The sequence below is a fragment of the Crocodylus siamensis genome, chromosome 1, assembly GCF_052110815.1.
Source record: "Crocodylus siamensis isolate JL-2025a chromosome 1, ASM5211081v1, whole genome shotgun sequence".
Classification (NCBI taxonomy): domain Eukaryota; kingdom Metazoa; phylum Chordata; order Crocodylia; family Crocodylidae; genus Crocodylus; species Crocodylus siamensis.
The window spans coordinates 394,702,558-394,721,873 of record NC_143395.1 but is presented as its reverse complement, the minus strand read 5'-3'; positions in this window follow the sequence as shown (position 1 = coordinate 394,721,873).

Here is a 19,316-nt window from a genome sequence, read left to right as displayed (position 1 = left end):
CCTGGTTGTCTCAACTAAGGGATTGGCAACCTCGGCAAACTGGGGAATAAATCGTAGATAATAACTGGCCAAACCAAGAAACGCCCGCATCTGCTTCTTTGTCAGCAGCGCTTCATAGTTTCGGATGGCCTCCACTTTGTCTCTCAGTGGCTTCACCTGCCCATTGCCGACCAAGAAACCCAAGTACTTCATCTCGCTTTTGCCCAGGGCACACTTCTTTGGGTTGGTCGTCAGACCTTTTTGCCTCAGCTCTCGCAGAATCGCCCTAAAGGCCTTTACATGTTGCTCCCACGTCTGGGTGTATACCACGATGTCGTCTATATAGGCTGCAGTGTATTCCTGGTGGGGTGCGAGTATCCAGTCTATATGTCTTTGAAACATCGCTGCCGCACCATTCCACCCGAAGGGCATCCTTTTAAACTCGTACAAACCCCACGGCATGCCGAAACCTGTCTTTGGCTGATCTTCTGGCCGTAAGGGGATCTGCCAGTACCCCTTCGACAAATCTAAAGTGGAGATAAAGTTAGCTTGTCCTATCCGCTCCACCAGTTCATTCACCTGGGGCATGGGAAAGGCGTCAAACTGTGTTATTGTGTTTAGCTTTCTAAAATCCACACACAGCCGCAAGCTGCCATCCGGCTTTGTTACTGCCACTAGCGGACTCCGCCAGGGGCTACGTGAGGGGGTAATGATCCCCTGCGCCAACATTCTGTCTAGCTCCTCCTTAATAGGCTGGCGCCGGTAAAAGGGAATCCTCCGCCACCTCTTCCTTGCAACCTGGCCCGTCTTCGTCACGATAGCATGTTCAACTCCCTTCATCTTCCCCAGGCTCTCTGTAAAGACATCTCTAAATTCATGGATTAATTCTCGCAGTTGTCGTTCCTGCCCGTCCCTCAGTTGCCGATCCTCGGCGTTGGGAACATCCCTGGAGGGGCCTGGTGATGGGTCCCGCCCCTAAGTTTCTTGTTCTTCGGCCTCCCAATCCGTCTCGAGCAGGAGCCCCTGGGGTTCCTGCCACTCCTTTAGTAGGTTAACATGGAAAACCTGGGTCTTCCGACGTCTACCCTCCCTCCATACTTCATAGTCCACCGGGCCCACTCGCCTCACCACCGTCACTGGTCCCTGCCACCGTGACTCAGACTTGCTATTGGCACTAGGCAACATCACCAGCACCTTCTGACCTGGCTGTAATTCCTGCTCCTTTGTACCTTGGTCATACCGGTCCTTCTGTTGCCTCTGGGCTTTGGCCAGGTTATCGTGAGCCATCTTCCAGGCCAGGCGGAGCCGCTCCTGTAGGTCCTGTACATATTCGGCTGCCTTATGGCCTATGCAACCACCATCCTCCCAGCCTTCCCGCACGATATCTAACAAGCTCCTGGGGTGATGCCCAAAGACCAGTTCGAATGGGGAGTAGCCTGTAGAGGCCTGTGGGGCGTCTCAGACCACAAATAAAAGTGGCGGCACTAGCGAGTCCCATCTCTGGGGGGTCCTCCTTGGTGCAATGATGTAGCATCCCCTTTAGGGTAGCGTTGAAACGCTCTACCAACCCGTTGGCCTGAGGGTGGTATACTGTCGTTTTGAGGTGGTGTATCCGCAACACTTTGCACAGTGCCGCTACCACCGCTGACATGAAGTTCGACCCCTGATCGGTTATTATTTCTCTAGGGATTCCAAACTTGGTTACCCACTTCATAAGTTCTTCCATGACCTTAACCCCCGTCACCGCCCTCAGGGGTACGGCCTCTGGGAAGCGGGTGGCATAGTCAATGAGCACCAGAATAAACTGGTGCCCCGCCGCACTATGAGGTAATGGGCCCACTACATCTAAGGCGACCCTTGCAAATGGGTCCTGCCCCACCAGCACCGACTGGAGGGGAGTCCGGGGGGTCTTGTTAGCGCTCACTTTTTGACATTTTTCGCATGCTTTGCAGAAGTTTTCTACATCTTCATACAGATGAGGCCAAAAGCACCAGCACGTCAATCGAGCTTCCGTCTTACGTTTCCCCAGGTGTCCCCCCCATAGGATTCCCGTGTGCTAACCGCAATAGCAGGGCTCTATAGGATCGGGGAATCAGGAGTTGTTCTACCTCCTCCTCTGCCCACTGACCCGGCTTAATGTGATACAACAAACCCCGGCTTATTTCTACATGGGGTCCCTTTGCTCGACCCGCGCTGGGGCTTACCTGCAGCTGGGGCCAGGTGACCACCTCCTCTCTGAAGGGTTCCAGCTCTACATCCTCCTCTTGGGCCTCCCTGAACTGGTTGCCACTGGCAAGGTCTTCCAGCTTTACATCGCTTTCTCTTTCAACTTCCCCTCTGGCTAAACCCGCCAGGGGCTTATCCTGGGGCCGGAGTGTTGCCAGGACCTCAAAGATCTCTGGCCAATCCCTTCCCAAAATCATGGGGTACAGTATCTTCTCGCTCAGGCTGACCGGCAGGCGTCGGGAGGTGCCCTGCACGCGTACGTCTAGGACCCTTCTTTCAAAATACAACCTCTGCTTATGAAGACAAACTAGGTGAATTCCGGTGCATCGGGGGGCTTGCCTCCACTCAATCATAGACGGCCGGACCAGAGTCTGGGCACACCCAGTATTCACCACGGCCATCAAGGGGCGTTGTCCCACCCAAGCTCGAACCTTGGGTAAAGGTTGGGGGGAAGCCCCCACCCCTGCGCAGACCCCACACTCCATGGGTTCCTCTCTCGTGGGCTCCCACTCTCTCCTGGACCCGCCAGGGTACTGTCTCTCTTTGGTGGTTGATAGTCCAGGTTTACCGGACAAACCCTGGCCATATGTCCTCTTCCTCCACAGCGGAAACAAAAGAAGTCCCTTCTTTCCAGTGTCCTTTCATTTTTACCTCCCTTCCCCTTTTTGGGAGGGCCCTCACGTCCTGACATACCTCTGTCTAGGCGTAGTCCCTTTTGGGCTCCCTCGTACTGCTCCGCCAAGCACAGGGCCTGGCGTGACGTTGTGGGCCCATGACATCTGACCCAAAGCTGCATGTTTTCCCCCAGATTCGCGAGGAACTGTTTCAGCAACACCTGGTCACAAATCTCCTCTTTAGTAGCCTTGGCTGGCCTCAGCCACTTGGCTAACTCATCAGTGAGGATTGCCACAACATCTTAGGGCTCCTCTTGTTCCTTGTTTTGGCTTCTCGAAAAGCTTGACGGTGTTTCTCTGGGGTAATTTCTAACCTCTGCAATATTTTGGCTTTCACCTTGTCATAATCCACGGCTTCGCTCCGTGATAAAGCCCAATAAGCCGCTTGAGCCGGGCCCACCAACAGGACCCCCACGCGACTGGCCCACTTCGCCTGGTCTATCCCTGCGGCCAGGGCTGCTCGTTCGAAAGACTCCAGGAAAGCCTCCACATCATCCTCCTTCGTCATCCTTGGCATATTGAACTCTCCGGGGTATAGACCCCCCCAGTCTGCTGCTGCAGCATGTGCTCCTGCACATTCATCTGCCTCATGGCTGTCTGCTGGTGCTGCTGTAATGGTTGGGCCACCAGATGCAGGGTCTGCTGTCTGGTATCCATGCCCGTCGGGAGCTCCATTTGGGCTGCACCACTGGTCTAGGTTGCCCTTCCGGAATCCACGTTGCCACCCCGGGTTCGAGCTTCCCGGCCGATGCACCACTTGTGAGGGGTCTGTCCACCGACCGACCGTCTCACTGGGGACTCCTGGTGAGAGGGGAGTGTGTCGTCCTCACTGCGCTCACACCAGTCTCGCCTGCCACGACTTTGTTGGTAACTTAGGGGTTCATAATTGTTGCGCGTGCAGTCCGGAACCGGCACTCCGCCTCTGCAGGGTCCAGAGGTCCTGAGGGCTCCTCCTCCCCTACACCCTCACCCGATCCTCCGGGTAAGTGGCCGCCTCTCAGGGCGGACCACTCGTCAGGGCGCTAGCCGCAATAATGTTCATAAAGGAGAAAAAAATACAAAGTCCAACACAAAGTTCCTGGCAGGGGTTCACCGGGGCCGGGGTTTGTTTGGCCCCTCAGCTGTCCCCCCCAGTATTCCTTATCAGCTGTGGGCTGACCCCCTTCCTGGATCCAGGCTGGGATCTTCCGCCCCCTCCCAGGGGCCTCCTTCCGCCCCTTAGTCTTCCCGAGGTTCACAGGTGTGGTGGTTTCCCCGGCTGTGATTGCCCCTATATTACAGTACTTACGGTACCCGGCTCCTGCCGGGTGCCGCCACTTCCTGTGGCGTTAAGCCACTCCTGCCTCCGCATCCACCGGGGCCCTCTCCTGGCCCGCCGGGCTCTATTTATCCATCCGGGTAGGTCCTGACCCGGGTACTTCTGGGTTTCTGGAAGAGGGAAACTTGAGTGCTTGGCTTTCCGCCCAGACCCAGAAGTCGGGCCGGTTTCCGCCGCCGTCGGTGTCGCCCTCGCGCAGCACCTTCTTCACCCCCTTACAAGCATCACATGGAAGGCTCATGTTCATCTTGTGGTCAATCATGACCCCCAAGTCCCTTTCATCTGTAGTGCTAACCAGCGTAGCACTGCCGAGCCTATAAGCATGCTGCAAATGTTTCCTCTCAAAGTGGAGTACCTTGCATTTTTCAGTGTTAAACACCATCAGGTTCTCATCCGCCCATTTCATGAGCCTGTCAAGATCTGCCTGGATCACCTGTCCTCAGGTGCGGATGGTTTACCCCAGAGTTTGGTGTCATCAGCAAACTTGGCCAGTCCGCTTCTGATACCAATGTTTACATCATTAATGAAGATGTTAAAAAGTATAGGCCCTAGGACAGAGCCTTGAGGGACCCCACTGGTCCCAGCACACCATGATGATTGACTTCCATCAACCACCAACCTCTGGGTCCTGCCATGGAGCCAGTTCCCCAGCCAGCAGATCGTGGTGTGGTCAAGGCTGCAGTTAGCCAGTTTTGCTAAGAGGTGATTATGGGATACCAGATCGAAGGCTTTTTTAAAGTCAAGATATATGACATCAATCTCTTCCTTCTTGTCCAGGTGATAGGTCACCTGGTCATAAAAGGAAATAAGATTGGTCAAGCAAGAACTACCCACAACAAACCCATGCTGGGTATCCCTCAGGATATTTCCATCAGCTAGTCTGTTAAGGATGGCCTCTTTGATAATCTTTTCCGAGACCTTCCCCAGGATAGAGGTCAGGCTGATGGGCCTGTAGTTTGCTGGATCTACTTTCCTCCTTTTCTTGAAGATAGGCACGGCATTGGCTTTCCGATCTTTGGGCACTTCACCAGAGCACCAGGAGTTCTCAAAGATCCGTGCCAGGTGCTGAGCTATGATGCTTGCCAGTTCCTTGAATACCCTTGGGTGCAAACCATCAGGGCCGATTGACTTGAAGGTATCCAGCCTGTCAAGGTGTTCCTTCATGAGGTCAGCTTTGATGGAGGGTAAGGAATCTTCAAAAAGAAAAGGAAATTTAGTACATCCAGGACATAATTTCTAGAGGAAAAAATTATCAAAATTGTTGTAAGAGAAAATTTTAAATTAGTCATTTGGACAGAATGTAGAGGTAATAATTCTATAAAATTAGCTATACTGGGTTAAACCAAGTGTCCATCTAATCCAAAATGCTGTTTCTTGTATCAGACATTTTACAGGAATAATATGGATAACAAGGCATATGTAGAGTGATTCCTTCTATCACACCTTCCCAGTCTTCCCAGTAGTAGCCATAGGTTTAGGGATATCTGGATCTTGGGGTTACAGCAATGATTGTTATGTTAAATATTTCCTAATGGATTTATCCTGTATAGATTTGTCTAATCCCTTTTTTTGGACCTGTTATATTATTAGCCTCTACAGCATCCTGTAGCAAAACAAAATGAGGCACTTCTTTATGCATACATTTTGGTTTTTTATACCTGTTACCTTCATCCCCTTTTCCAGATCATTTATTAGTATTTTGTTATACAGCCCAGCACACATTCTTGGGATATTCCCTTAATTACCTGTTTCCACAGTAAAAAATTTAGTCTCACCCTTTGCCACCTATCTTTTGACCAAATTTTGATCCATGAGAGGACCTGCCTATGGACATTATGATGTCTTTGTTTCTTTAAGAGCTGTCAGTGAGGGATCTTGTCAAAAGTCTTAACGTGATAAGTGTACTTCAAAGCAGGCAGGAGGATATTCAAACAGGACAACAGTCAAATATGCCAACTGTCTAGAGCTTGACCTTAAGGTAACTTAAAGAACAACAAATTTCAACCTAGATTTTCTGCCCAAACCTAGCTGTTTCTAAGGTTTCCTTTGCAAGTTTTCTATCCCTAATTTCCTCCATGACTTCAATCATATTTCATGTTAATTATATCCACTGAGTAACATGACTTTAATATTAATTATCCCGCACTTTCATGCAGGATACAGGCATGTAAAAACAAAATGACTCCATGGGGAGCATCCATACATGCAGGCACATGCGCTTGCAGCAGCTCAAATAGAAGTGGTGCAAATTTGAGCCAGGGCTTTTTGCTTCAGTTCACATGCCCAGACATGCACTTTAGTGTTGGGTAAAATATGCCACTTGAGGCAAAATAACCCTGCCTAGCTTCTCCCAGATCTGCAGCCAGGGGAAGCTAGAGGCTGGGGCTGTATAAAAGCAGTATAAAAACCTGCCCTGGCAAGTAGCTCAGGGCTACTCACTCTCAGGAACTTCTGGGGCATCATTCCTACCCTTTTCTTCCTTCGTTATCCCACAAAAATAATAATCATCAGTTGTATCATTCAAACTTTGGCCCCACACAGTGGGGACTATTAGTTAACTAGGTGGACCTTAAGGCCCACAATCTCTGGAAGAGACAAATAGACAGGAGCTTCTGGGGCCCAGCCGATTGGTACCTGGGGACACTACCCCTTTGTGCCAGCTGGACTGCTGAAGCAGCCCTGAGAGTTCCCTGCACCCTCTACCCACTGCAGTAGTCTGGCAGTGGGGGCTGCTGCCTGACTGTGACCTGCTACCACCTCCAACAGTGTGTGGCCCCAAGGCTGCACACCTAACAGACCCAGATGGGACCATTAGAGGCATCTGCACCTCTGGGCCAGCTGCCATTCTGATGTGTCTGCATAGTTGGCCTTTGTGCAGTACTACTGCTATGTGTGCCACCATCCATTCATCTGGCAGCTATTGCTCAGAAAATGTTCTTAGTGGCCTGCTCTGAACTGTAAAAGCATGTCTTCCTGGCCCCAATTGGCCAGAAGGTCAGCCACCTCCAGCTGGGTACAAAGTGCCAGCTCTGAGCAGGCTCCTCTGCCTGGGACCTGCCACTTGCCTTACTAGCAGGAATTCTCATGTTCCCTATTTAAAAACTGCAAAGTCCCTGATAAAAAAAATTCCAAAGGCACTATGTAAATTCCCCAAAATCCATGTTCTTCCACAATTAAACCAAAAGACCACTATAGATTCATAGATAGTAAGGCTGGAAGGGACCTTAGAAGATCATTGGGTCCAGCCCCCACACAAAGCAGGAAAGATAACTGGGGGCCAGGTGACCCCAGCAAAATAAGTGTCTAGTCTCCTCTTGAAGATTTCCAAGGTACATGGCTGCACCACCTCTGGAGGGAGCTTATTCCACAGTCTGGACACTGTGACTGTGAAGAAGATTTTCCTAATGTTGAGCCTAAATTGGTCTTCCTGGAGTTTGTGGCTTTTACTCCTAGTTTTCCCCCAGGTGCCCTGGTGAACAACTGCTCATCAAGCCCCTGATGTACTCTCCTAGTGCAGTGGTAAACTGCTACCAGGTCCTCTCTCAGCCTTCTTTTCTTCAGGCTGAAGAGTCCCAGATCCCTCAACCTTTCCTCGTATGGCTTGCCATGTAAGACTGATCATACAGGTGGCTTTTCTTTGGACTCTCTCAAGATTGTCCATATTCTTGTTAAAGTGTGGTGCTCAGAACTGAACACAGTACTCCAGCTGCGGTCTCACCAGTACTGAGTAGAGAGGAAGAATCACCTCCTTGGTTTTGGTAGATATGCACCAATTGATGCATGCCAGAGTCTTAGTTACCCTACTGGCTACAGCTTCACACTGCTGGCTCATATTCATACTCTTGTCTATTATTACCCCCAGGTATCTTTCGTTCATGGTGCTAATCAGTTTGGTGCCTCCAAGCCTGAAGGTGTGTGGGGGTTGCTCATCCTGAGGTGGAGTGCTTTACATTTCTTGATGTTGAACTTCATTAGATTCCAATCTGCCCAACTTGCTAGCCTATCTAGGTTTGCTTGTATCTGTAGCCTATCTTCAAGTGTGATCACGCTTCCCCATAACTTGGTGTCGTCCACAAACTTGGCCAGTAAGCTTTTCATCCAAACATCCAAATTGTTAATAAAGATGTTGAAAAGTACTGAATCAAGCTGCTACCCTTGTGGGACACCACTGCCCACTTCTTGCCAGGATGACACAGATCCATTCAGTACAACACCCTCCCTGCCTATCCTGCAGCCAGTTTCTCATAAATAGATAGATAAATCTATCTATCTATACACACACAGAGAGAGAGAGAGAGAGAGAGAGATCAAATCATTTGGGCAATATTTTATTGATATATTTTCAATTTAAAAGCAATAAAGCAATTTGGAAGACTACCAGTTCCTCTATCATCATAATAAAATATATTATAAGTATCTATACAGCTTGCCATTGACTTTTGGCTTTTTTTGTCATAGAAAAATCAGAGCTGTCCCTGCCTCCTTCACTCACCAGGATGTGCTGCTCTAAGCAGCACAGATATGCCAGTGCTCTGCCCCTGCCCCCGCCCCTCACTCTCAACCCACAGCTTGCCCCCCATCCCAGTTACAGGGCCAGGTATGTGGGTGAGGGGTTTGTGGGGGGACTTGGGTGTGTGGGCTTTGTGGGTAGATAGTGGGGGGACTGTGGGTGTGGAAGAGCACATGGGGGGTATGCTCAGGAGGGGTGGGTCCTCTGCCCCTGCATGCCACAGCCCCCTGAGGGTCCACAGCTCCCCAACAGGGGCCAAAGTCCCCCAACATGGGCTACAACCCCACCAACAGAGGCCCACAACCCCTCAATGGGGTCCAAATTCTCCCAACTCGAGTCTCATGGCCCCCACAGGGGCTACCCCCCCACAGAACTCACATGCCCTCTGCCCAGCCCCAGCCCCCACTCACTTCTCCAGCCCCCCAATCATTCCCTCACCCAGCTCCTGATTGCTCACCCAGCCTCCCCAATCATTTCCCCACCCTATCCCAGCCCCTGATCACTCCCCTAGCCCCCCTCAATCATTCCTCCACCAAGTCCCAGCCCCTGATAACTGCCCTACCGGCCCCCTGATTCCCCACACTCACTGGCTGTAGCGGTGGCTGTCGGAGCTGCTGGAGCCTCATGGCAGAGCCCCACCCCTGCAGGGCATGGGGCAGCAGGAATCAACCCTGGCTGCCTGGAACCCATGCTGCCACTGTATATTTGCCACTGTTCCCTGCTGCCCTGCTTCCCTCCCCCATGACCTGGCATGGCAGGGAGCACCGGAACTACATGGGAATCTCCTCACTGGTGCTCACCCTGCACTGACCCAGTAACATGCCTCCTGAGCACAGGGCTGCACTGAGGGCAGCAGCATGTGGCTGCATCCCTCAAAGAAGCAGCAGCAGGCATAGGAGGTGCATTGCCAGGGCAGCAGGGGGACGCTTGCAATGGTGAGGAGATCCCCACATGGCCATGCTGCCTCCAGCCACACTGGGTCATGCCTGCAGGGCTCTGGAGGTCCTGGGGCAGGGAAGCAGGGTGGGAGCCCAAGCCCACAGCCTGCACCTGCCCCACATACAGATCTGGGGGTGTGGGTCTCCCCTGCCCCCCAGGAGAGCTCACAGTGGCAGGGAGCCACCCCACCCGAGCCTGCAGCTTATACTGTATATGTATATAATGTCTTTTGTCTGGTGAAAAAAATTCCCCTGGAACCTAACCCCCACTATTTACATTAATTCTTATTGGGAAATTGGATTTGCTTAACATCGTTTCGCTTACATTCGCATTTTTCAGGAACATAACTACGACATCAAGTGAGGGGTAGCTGTATATGAATTCAGTTAGGTGCACTGGTTACCGATGATGGAAATAAGTGGTCAGACACTAAGATGACTTGTCCTTAATACATTCCATTTTGGGATGCAACCAAAATAAAGAAGTTGAAGCTGAAACTCTGCTTACTTTTGATGCCACATCAGCAAAAAAGGCCAAACCATTTTTTTTACAGTAATTGTTAGACTAAGCACCTATGAAATAATTGAAAAAGTTCTAAAGAAGAAATGGTTGTGAACTTTCTGCTGAAAAAAACTTTTTGTTGAAAGAGGCACATTTGTATAAACCATGAGTGCTCAACCTCCAGCGCACAGGGCAAATCTGGCCCATGGAACCATAACATCTGGCTCACAGGGCTCCCTACAAATTGGGAAATTAGGGGTGAGAGAGTAGTGGCAATTAATACTTCCACTCCTACCCCACAGCCAAATTTCCAAGCCCCATGCAGCCAGGTTGAGGCCAGACCACACCCGCCCCGCCTCCTCCTGCACACCTAGATCAGGCCAGGCCATGCCATTTACCTTTTGCGGCCAGATCAGGGCCAGACCATGTCCACTCAACCCATGCAGCTGGATCAGAGATAGGCTGCTCCCACACACTGGATCAGGCCCACTGGCTGAATCTGGCCTGTGGTTGCACTGGGCATTGCCTATCCAGTCCACTGGACAGAAAAAGTTAGGCACCACAGGTCTAAACCAAACTGTTTTGAAGACATTTCAATAAATTTATGGTGATAAATAGGCAAAATATTGTCAAAAGACTGTCAGCTCTTCTAGAGGCAGAGGCAGACTGAGAACTCCAGTCTTAGGACCTAATGAATAATCAGAGTTTCTAAGAATTGAAAAGTTGTGATTATACTTAATCCCTCCCCCCGCCTTACTGACTCACTCTCCAAGAATTTGGTTACACATTTAGTTTCTTATTGGGGGGGGGTAAATATTTTGTATTGGGGTAGGGGAGAAACTACCAGTTGCATGTGGGCAGGTACCGCCATCTCTTAGAACTTCCCGTGCACACTGAAGTCCACAGAACTGAAAGCAACTTCTGAAACTAAGCTCTACCCATAAATTCATTGCTATCCTGCATCCATCAGTAGTGGTTGTAGGCCATCACACTCAACCTGCATGAAGCATCATCATCTAATTTGGGTCATCCTGTCCCACTGATGTTAGTTCTGTATTGCTAGCAGCTCTCTAACCTAGGTCATCACCAGGGATCCTGGTTTTCTCTGATTAAAAATTGCAAATTCTCTAATTAAAAACCCCAAATCCATGATAAAAATTAAAGGCCCCCCCACAGTACCCCTAGCACTGCTGATGCCCTGCACTCCACCCCACTGCCTCAACAGCCCTCCTGATGCCCCTTGCAACAGCTTCTCAGATCCACAGACAGACACAGACATGCAGGCACAGACATGCAGATGCAGAGGCGCACATAGACACTGACACCCACCCCAGCAGGTAAGTGTTTGGGGGGAAGGGGTGGGGTAGGGTGGGGGAAGGGGAAGGCACTGGGGAGTAGATAAAGGGGGGAGTGTGCCCCTGTGCCCACTCCCAGGAGCAGGGCTCGGGGTGAGGGCAGGGGTACCATTCTGTGGGCCACACAAATGCCGGCCAGCCTGACAGGGGGTTCGCAAATGGAGGCCGCCACCACAACTCTGCCACTGCACCCTAAGCTACCATCCCATGGCCACCTGCACAGCTTTGTGGGCTAATGGCACAGGGTGCAGCAGTGGCAGTGTGGTGGCAACCACCATGTGCGGGCCACATACGTGCCACCTGGCTAGGGGATGGAAAGCGGGGCTTGCATGCAGCAGCTGCCACTGCACCGCTGCTTATGCCCCCTGACCATCTGTATGGATCTGCGGTGGTGCAGGGTGGTGGTGGCTGCATGCTGGCTTTGTGGGCAAGTGCTGCCACTGTGGAGCCATGCCCTTCTCCCCTGGATCCTAGAGGTAAGTGAGCCTGTGGGGCAGGAATGGGGAAGATGGTTGGGGGCTGAGAGAGAGGGGGGTGCTGCCGGCCCCAGGCAGCTCACTGCAGCCAGAAGCAGGGCCGGGGGTGAGGGCAGGGGTGCCCCTCTATGGGGGGTTTGTGGGCAAGCAATGTGGGGTGCAGTGTGGTGGTGCCCGCCATGTGTGGGCTGCACACATGCCACCCAGCTACCTATCCAGGGGAGGGGGAGGAGGAGGCTTGCATGAGGCTGGCTCTACAGCTCCCTGGCCGGCTCTGCAGTGGCAACACAGAATGGTGGCTGAGGGGGGAGGGGGCTCACATGTGGCAGCCACTGCCACTTACCTATAGGGCCGCGCCAGCGGTGATGGCCACTGCCTACAAAACCTCCCTGTGCCACCGTGGAGCCATGCCTGGAGGTCTGCGGCCAGCTTCAGGGCAGCAGCAACAGCGTGGGGACAGCTGGGTGGCATGCAGCCATCTCCACCACCATCCTGCACCGCATGGCAGCCACAGACACTACCACACTGCCTCTGCTGCCCTGTGCCTGGCTGCACAACCTTGAGGATGGCTTCACAGCAGCAGTGGTGGCACAGGGAGCTTCTGTACACAGCGGCCATCACTGCTGGCACGGACGGCCCCACAGGTAAGCAGCAGCAACTGCTGTGTGCCAGCAGCGATGGCCGCTGTGTACAGAACCTCCCCACACCACTGCAGAGCCATGTTCGGAGCTGTGCAGTTGGTCACAGGGTGGCAGCAGCAGTGAGGTGATGGCTGTGGCTGCTATGCAGCATGGGGTGGTGGCGAAGATGGCTGCATACTGCCCTGCCACCACCACACTGCCACTGGTGCCCTGTGGCTGGCTGCACAGCTCCAGGCACAGCTCTGCGGTGGTGCAGGGAGGTTTTGTAGGCAATGGCCATTACCCCTGGCATGGTCCTACTGGTAAGTGGCAGTGGCCGCCACATGCAGCCCCCCCGCCCCCTCAGCAAACATCCCTTACCACCACTGCAGAGCCAGCCATGGCGCTGTGCAGCCAACTGCAAGCAAGCCTCCTCCTCCCCCTCCCCTGTGCAGGTGGCTGGGCGGGATGTGTGCGGCCCACACATAGCAGGCACCACCACACCGTGCCCCACATCACTTGCTTGCAAAGCTTCCCATAGAGGGGCACCCCTGCCCTCACTCCCTGGCCCTGCTCCCAGCTGTAGTGTGCCGTCTGAGGCTGGCAGCACCCCCCACTCCCTCAGCCCCTAATCTTCTTCCCCAGCCCTGCCCCACAGCCCCTCTAGGCTCCAGGGGCGAAGGGCAAGTCTGAGCCTGAGCCTAGCCTTGGCTGACTCAGAGGCTCAGGTCCTGCCCTTCCCCCTCTCCCTCCCCCTCTGGGCAGGGCTGGGGGTTTTCTGCCTTTTTTGCAATCGGCTCTTGCAGACTGGAGCTGTGTCTGCCTGCAAGAGCTCTTTGCAAAAGTGGAGACTCTATGGATATTCCTGCTAAAAAGGGAAATCTGCCTTTTCTCTGATAAAAACAAGGAATCCATGTTTTTCTCTGTTTTTCCATGGGAAACAGAAAACCCGATCTCTGGTCATCACTGACGCTTTGAAACCACAACGCTGAGACACTACAATTCCCAATACCGGTGGTTAGTAACTCACTCCTGGTCAGTCTGCACTAGGGATTAATACACTTATGGTATCAACCCACTCAAGGTCTGTGTGGCCAAAACTGCCAGCAAGATATGCAGCTGGGGTTCAGTGACATAGCTATGCTGATCCCAAAACAAGTTGCAACAGCAACTAAAACATGCCAGGCTCTCAGCCTTGGCCCAGCCTGCACCAGCAAAACTGCAAAGCTCCAACCTTAGCTAGTTTGCTGCAAGGATTGATACTCCCTATGGCATCGTAGATTTCACAGACATTAAGGCTGAACGGGACCTCAGAAGATCACTGAGTCCAGCCCCCTCCTCCAAGGGCAAGAAGTCAGCTAGGGTCAAAGGATCCCAACAAGATAAGTGTCCAAATGTTTCTTAAAAGAGTCCAGAGTAGGTACTTGCAACACCTCCTGGCCTATTTCAGGCCTTGAGGACTCAGGCAGTAAAGAAGTTTTTCCTTATGTCCAGCCTAAAATGGTCCTGGAGGAGTTTGTGATCATTGGACCTTGTCATCCCTTGGGGTGCTCTGGTGAACAGCCATTCCCCCAGATCCTGATGCACACCCCTGATAAACTTATAGAGAGCCACCAGCTCCCCCCACGCCTGCGCTTTTCCAGGCTGAAGAGTTCTATGGCTCTCAGCCTCTCTTCATAAGGCCTATTCTCCTGCCCTCTGATCATGCGCCTGGCTCTCCTCTGGACTCTCTCAAGCTTCTCTACATCCTCTTGAATTGTGGAGCCCAGAATTGGATGCAGTACTCCAGCTGCAGCCTCACCAAGCTGAGTACAGCGGGAGGATGACATCCTGAGATTTACTTGAGAAGCATCTATGGATGCAAGCCAGAGTTTGGTTTACAGCTTCTATGGCTGCAAGCCAGAGTTTGGTTTGCTTTACCAGGTATGACATCACATTGATGGCTCATGTTCAACTTGTGGTCAATCATGAACCCCAAGTCTCTTTCGGCCACTGACAGAGTGTAGCACTCTATCAGTGCCAAAAGTGAGTGTAGCATTACCAAGCCTATAAGCATGCTGGGGGGGGGGGGTCCCAAGGTGGAGCACCTTGTATTTGTTGGTACTGAATATCATCAGGCATCAACCCACTCAAACCTAGAAAAAACAAAAAGGGAAAGAAGAGGGAGAGAACAGAGATTTCAGGCCCTCAGACTAACTTCCTCCTGAGGCTTTCCTGACACAGCTTTTGCTTGCCCCTCCAGTGAAGGGTGGGGGACCCCCTATAGGGATCAGGATTTTTTGGCTCCCAATTCAGCTGTGCAGCTCTCAGCAGCCCCAGGAGAAAAGAGACCCCAGCTGAGGTGGCCTGAACCTTAAATAACTTTTGTGCCATCATCTTGCTGGGGTCCTTTGACCCCAGTATTCTTTCCTGCCATGGCAGGGGGTCAGACTAGATGATTTGCTCAGGTCCCTTCCGACCCTAGAAACTATTACAGGGTCTCAATCAAGTAACAGCATTACTTGAACATTGCTAATGTAGACCAATCAATTCAAAGGTGATCAGGGCTCCAGGATTTGCTCCAGAGTCACTAAACTGGTTTTATAGGTTCTTTTGATAAAATTTTAAGACAATGTTCTGGACACAATAAGGAGGGGTGGGAGGTGGTCCTCTTTTAATGATGCTAGATGGGGTACAATACACAGCACAAACAAAATACACAGAAACATGAAACCAAAACACACTTTATATCACAAAATGACTTGTACATTAAGGGTGTGCTACATTTACAGTAATTTTATTTTAAAAATCCATCTGAATAGGAAACATGTATAAAAAAGCAAGTGTAAGATGTCCAAAAATCATGTGTTCTGGTTGCCTGACAAAGTAAATCCTAAGGAACCAAACCTCTGAAAATCAGGTCCTTATTTGGTCATTCCACAATCTACAGAGGCTGCCAGGAGTGTCAGCTTGGGGCTCCTCTGGCCTGACTTCATGTACTGTGGAGGAGCTGGCTGAGGTACAAGGGTGCTTCAGTGTAGGGCTAGACAGCTCCACCCCAGCTCAACAAGTTGTGGTTCTGGGTGCATGTGTAAATGCTACACCTGGGAGAAATAAACTTTGGCACAAACCGCACCAGAGTTTATTGCTATGTGGTAACTGCAAATAATTTGAAGCAATAAACTCTGGAGCAGTTTGAGCCCAAGTAGGATACCCCTGGATGCAGCATGTAGATGTGGCTGGGACCACGGCAACTTGAACCAGAGTGGAGCAGTTTACACCAGCGTTGGAGATCTGGGGTGTCAGCTCTGGGTTCTGGATGGCAGCATCTGGTGACAGAGGGACGGGCTGAAGCACAATGGTGCTGAAAGTGCAGAGCTGTGTGGCTATGTGGCAGGCAGGGGTCTGACCCCCAGCTGGCTGGGATGACTGGGCACAATTTACACCTATGGTCAGCATCTATACATGTGTTTTATTACCCTACCATAAGATGGTACTGTTCCTGACAGTACTATCTTACAGAAGTGTTAATTAGTTTACAGGCAGTTCTGCAACAAACATCATTTACAGCATTTATAAATTGACACCGTGTTTCAACATTCTGACATGGGTTTCATCTTTACAATGGTCAATACTCCATGCAGCTAGTAAGTGGTGGAAGGGAAGGAGTATGGGGGAGCAGATCAATGCCCCCCGCAATGAGGGAGGGACTGGGGCTGCAGCTGGGGCTGGGCAAGTACTGCCCAGCCGGGGCCAGGTGGGCATGGGGAGGGTGGTCAGTTGTTCCCACTGCTGTGCATTGCTCATCTGGCAGCTTAGCTGGTGGTTCCCACCACTGCTCCTGTTGCTGGTCTGGGAGGGCATGGGGGGGCATGTGCCCCCAGATCTGCATGAGGTGTGGCAGGTGGGGCCAGGGCTGCGCTGGGCTGTGCTCCAGGCAAGCGGTGGGGGCTACAGTGAATTTTCAGGTGGCTGCAGCCCCCCCATAGTTCCCACTCTGCTGCCCACCCTACCCTGATCTGGGGGCACAAGCCCCACTCCATCATGCCTTCAAAGTCACGACTTATCCATGGGGTGTAGGGAGGAGGCAGTTTCCACTGCTTCATGCCACTTGTCCATCCCTGTGCTCATCCCATCCTGTCCTGGCTGAGCAAGCTGCAGGAGGGCATGGGGTGTGTCTCCAGACGGTGGGGGCGGGTGGTGGAGTGGGGGCTAAGGGGGCTGCAGCCACCCAAAAATGTACTGTAGCCCCCACCATCCACCTGGAGCACAGCCCAGTGCAGCCCCCAGCCCCACCCACCCTACTCCACACAAATCTGGGGGCACATGCCCTCCCCATACTTTCCCAGACCAGTGACGTGAGCAGCAATGGGAAGTACTGGTTGAGCCACCAGACAAGCAGTGTGCAGCAGCAGGAGCCACCCCCAACCTCTTCGTGCCCTCCTGGCCTTGGCTGGGCAGCACTTGCTCCAGCCCCAGTCCCAGCCCGAGCCCCAATCTGGGGGCACACTTGGAGGGGAGGAGTGCAGGGAGTGGTTCTGGAACCATGGCAGCAGAGCCAGGCCTGTCCTGCCCTGGGGAAGGGGTGGAGGAGGCAGACTGCATGTGGCCAGCATGTAGCAGCCCACCCGACCCTGGGGATGGGGGTGCTCAGCCAGAACCTGCTCTGCTGACTTACCATGGTTTAGCTGTTGCCTTGCCCGTGCTGACAAGGTGGCCAGTGTAGTGGAGTCTGGCAGGCATGGCCAGATTGATCAAGGCAATAGCCAGCTGCACGTCCACAGGGAGGAGTCAGGCAGTGGTCCTCATGGTGGACCAATGGGGCCAGCATGAGACCACCAGGAGCTCAGGGCAGTGGACATGACTCTTGGGGTCTGGAGCTGGAGCACCCATGGTGTGGCAAGCAGAGGCTACAGCAACAGTCGCCATGTGCTGTCACCACGCTCTGCATGCATGCTGCTCCAGGCCAGGGAAGTCCCAGGCTCCCTGCTGATGCACTGGTGCCACCTGAACCCCAGCACAGACACTTAATGCTACCTTCCAGCACACCTTGATGCTACCAACAGGGTTGTGCATGCCCTCCAGGGCCTCCAGCCCCACTACCCCTGGGCCCACCTGGCCAGCCAGGACTGGTGGCTGCACATCATCCAGGCCAGTGGTTCTCAATCTTTTTTGTACCAGGACCCATTTGTAAACAAAAGTGGCCAGTCCTGACCCAGTGCCTCTCATTCCCAACACACTGCCCCCTGCCCCCAGGCCCCAGCCCCACAGTATGTGGAGCAGGGGGCCCCCCAAGCAACTCCTTGCAACCTGGAATTGTAACAGCCTGCAAGGGAAAAGCCGTGGTTTCCCACATGTTTTTACTTCAAAGGAGAATCCATTTTGCAAGTTTATTTATCCATTTTTAAAGCTTGTTCATGACCCTGTCATATATTCTTGTGACCCAATTTTGGGTCACAACCCACAGGTTGAGAAATACTGGTCCAGATCACCTGTGACAACAATCAGCAGCTCAACACCTTTAGAATGAATTGGACCACCTTCCAGTTGGACACCTAGAGTGGCAGGACATCACCATGAGGTGGCCCCTCCCTACAGACACCTGCTTGGCCATTACCCTGCTCAAGCTGGCCATGTCTTCCAGCCTCCATTACATTGACCACCTCTTCAGCATTGGCAAGGTGACCACAGGGGAGGCCATCCTGGAGGTGTTGCTCTGCATGCAACAACCACCCAGTGGTGGTGTTAAGGTTCCTTGTCCTGGGCTTCCCCAATGTATTGGGGCCCTGGGTGGGACTCACATCCCCATCACCTGTCTACCCTGTGGTGACTGCCCCTACTACAGCTGGTGGGGTTTCCACTCCATTATGCTCCAGGCTGTCATTGACCACCACAGTGCCTTCACCAACATGAGTTGGCTGGGCAGGCAGCACCCACAATGTCTACATCTTCTGCAGCTCCGCCCTGTCAACCCTGGTGGACAGCAGGTGCTTCTCACCTGGGGTGCTGGACCTCCAATAGTGGTTCTGCTCCTCTTTGCCAGACACCTGTCTACCCATTCCTCCCCTGGATCATGCAGCCCTACACTGGACAGCTGGACCCCCACCTGACACACTTCAATTAGTACCTGGGCAAGACCCATGCCCTGGTGGAGTGTGCCTTTAGTGGGCTGAAGGGATGTTGGTGTACCCTCACCTCCTGCCTCAAGGATGCCAAGCCAACATTGTCCATGTCATCATTGCCGCCTCCATGCTACATAACATCTGTGAGGCACAGGGGGAACTGTTTTATGAGGACTGGGCAAAAGAGACACAGCAAGTGGAGGACTCCTGGCACTGGGAGCACCAGCTGCAGTGGCAGTGACAGTGGTGGACCCCTCTAGCTGAGGGCCCAGGCAAGCCATACACCCACTAGCAGAGGTCAGAGTACCAGGTGTGAGAGGTGCTGGCCAACCACCTCCTGCTGCACTCTCCACTGTAGCCCTCCTGGACTACTTCTAGTCCTCCACAGGCCCCTGTCCCACTGTGCACCCTGAACACCAGGCTCACTGTGGACAGTTCTCCAAAAAGTATTTTATTCCCCTCCACAGAAACAGAGCCTCCTTTCCACTCCATCCCCCACAACAGATCCCATCCTCCCTCCCTCCAGAGCAATAGGAGGAGCCAGGAGCCTCTCCTAGAATTCCCAGTCTGCCTGGTCCCTCTCCTCCTTGTATTGGTTCTCCTCCTGTGGGCAAGTC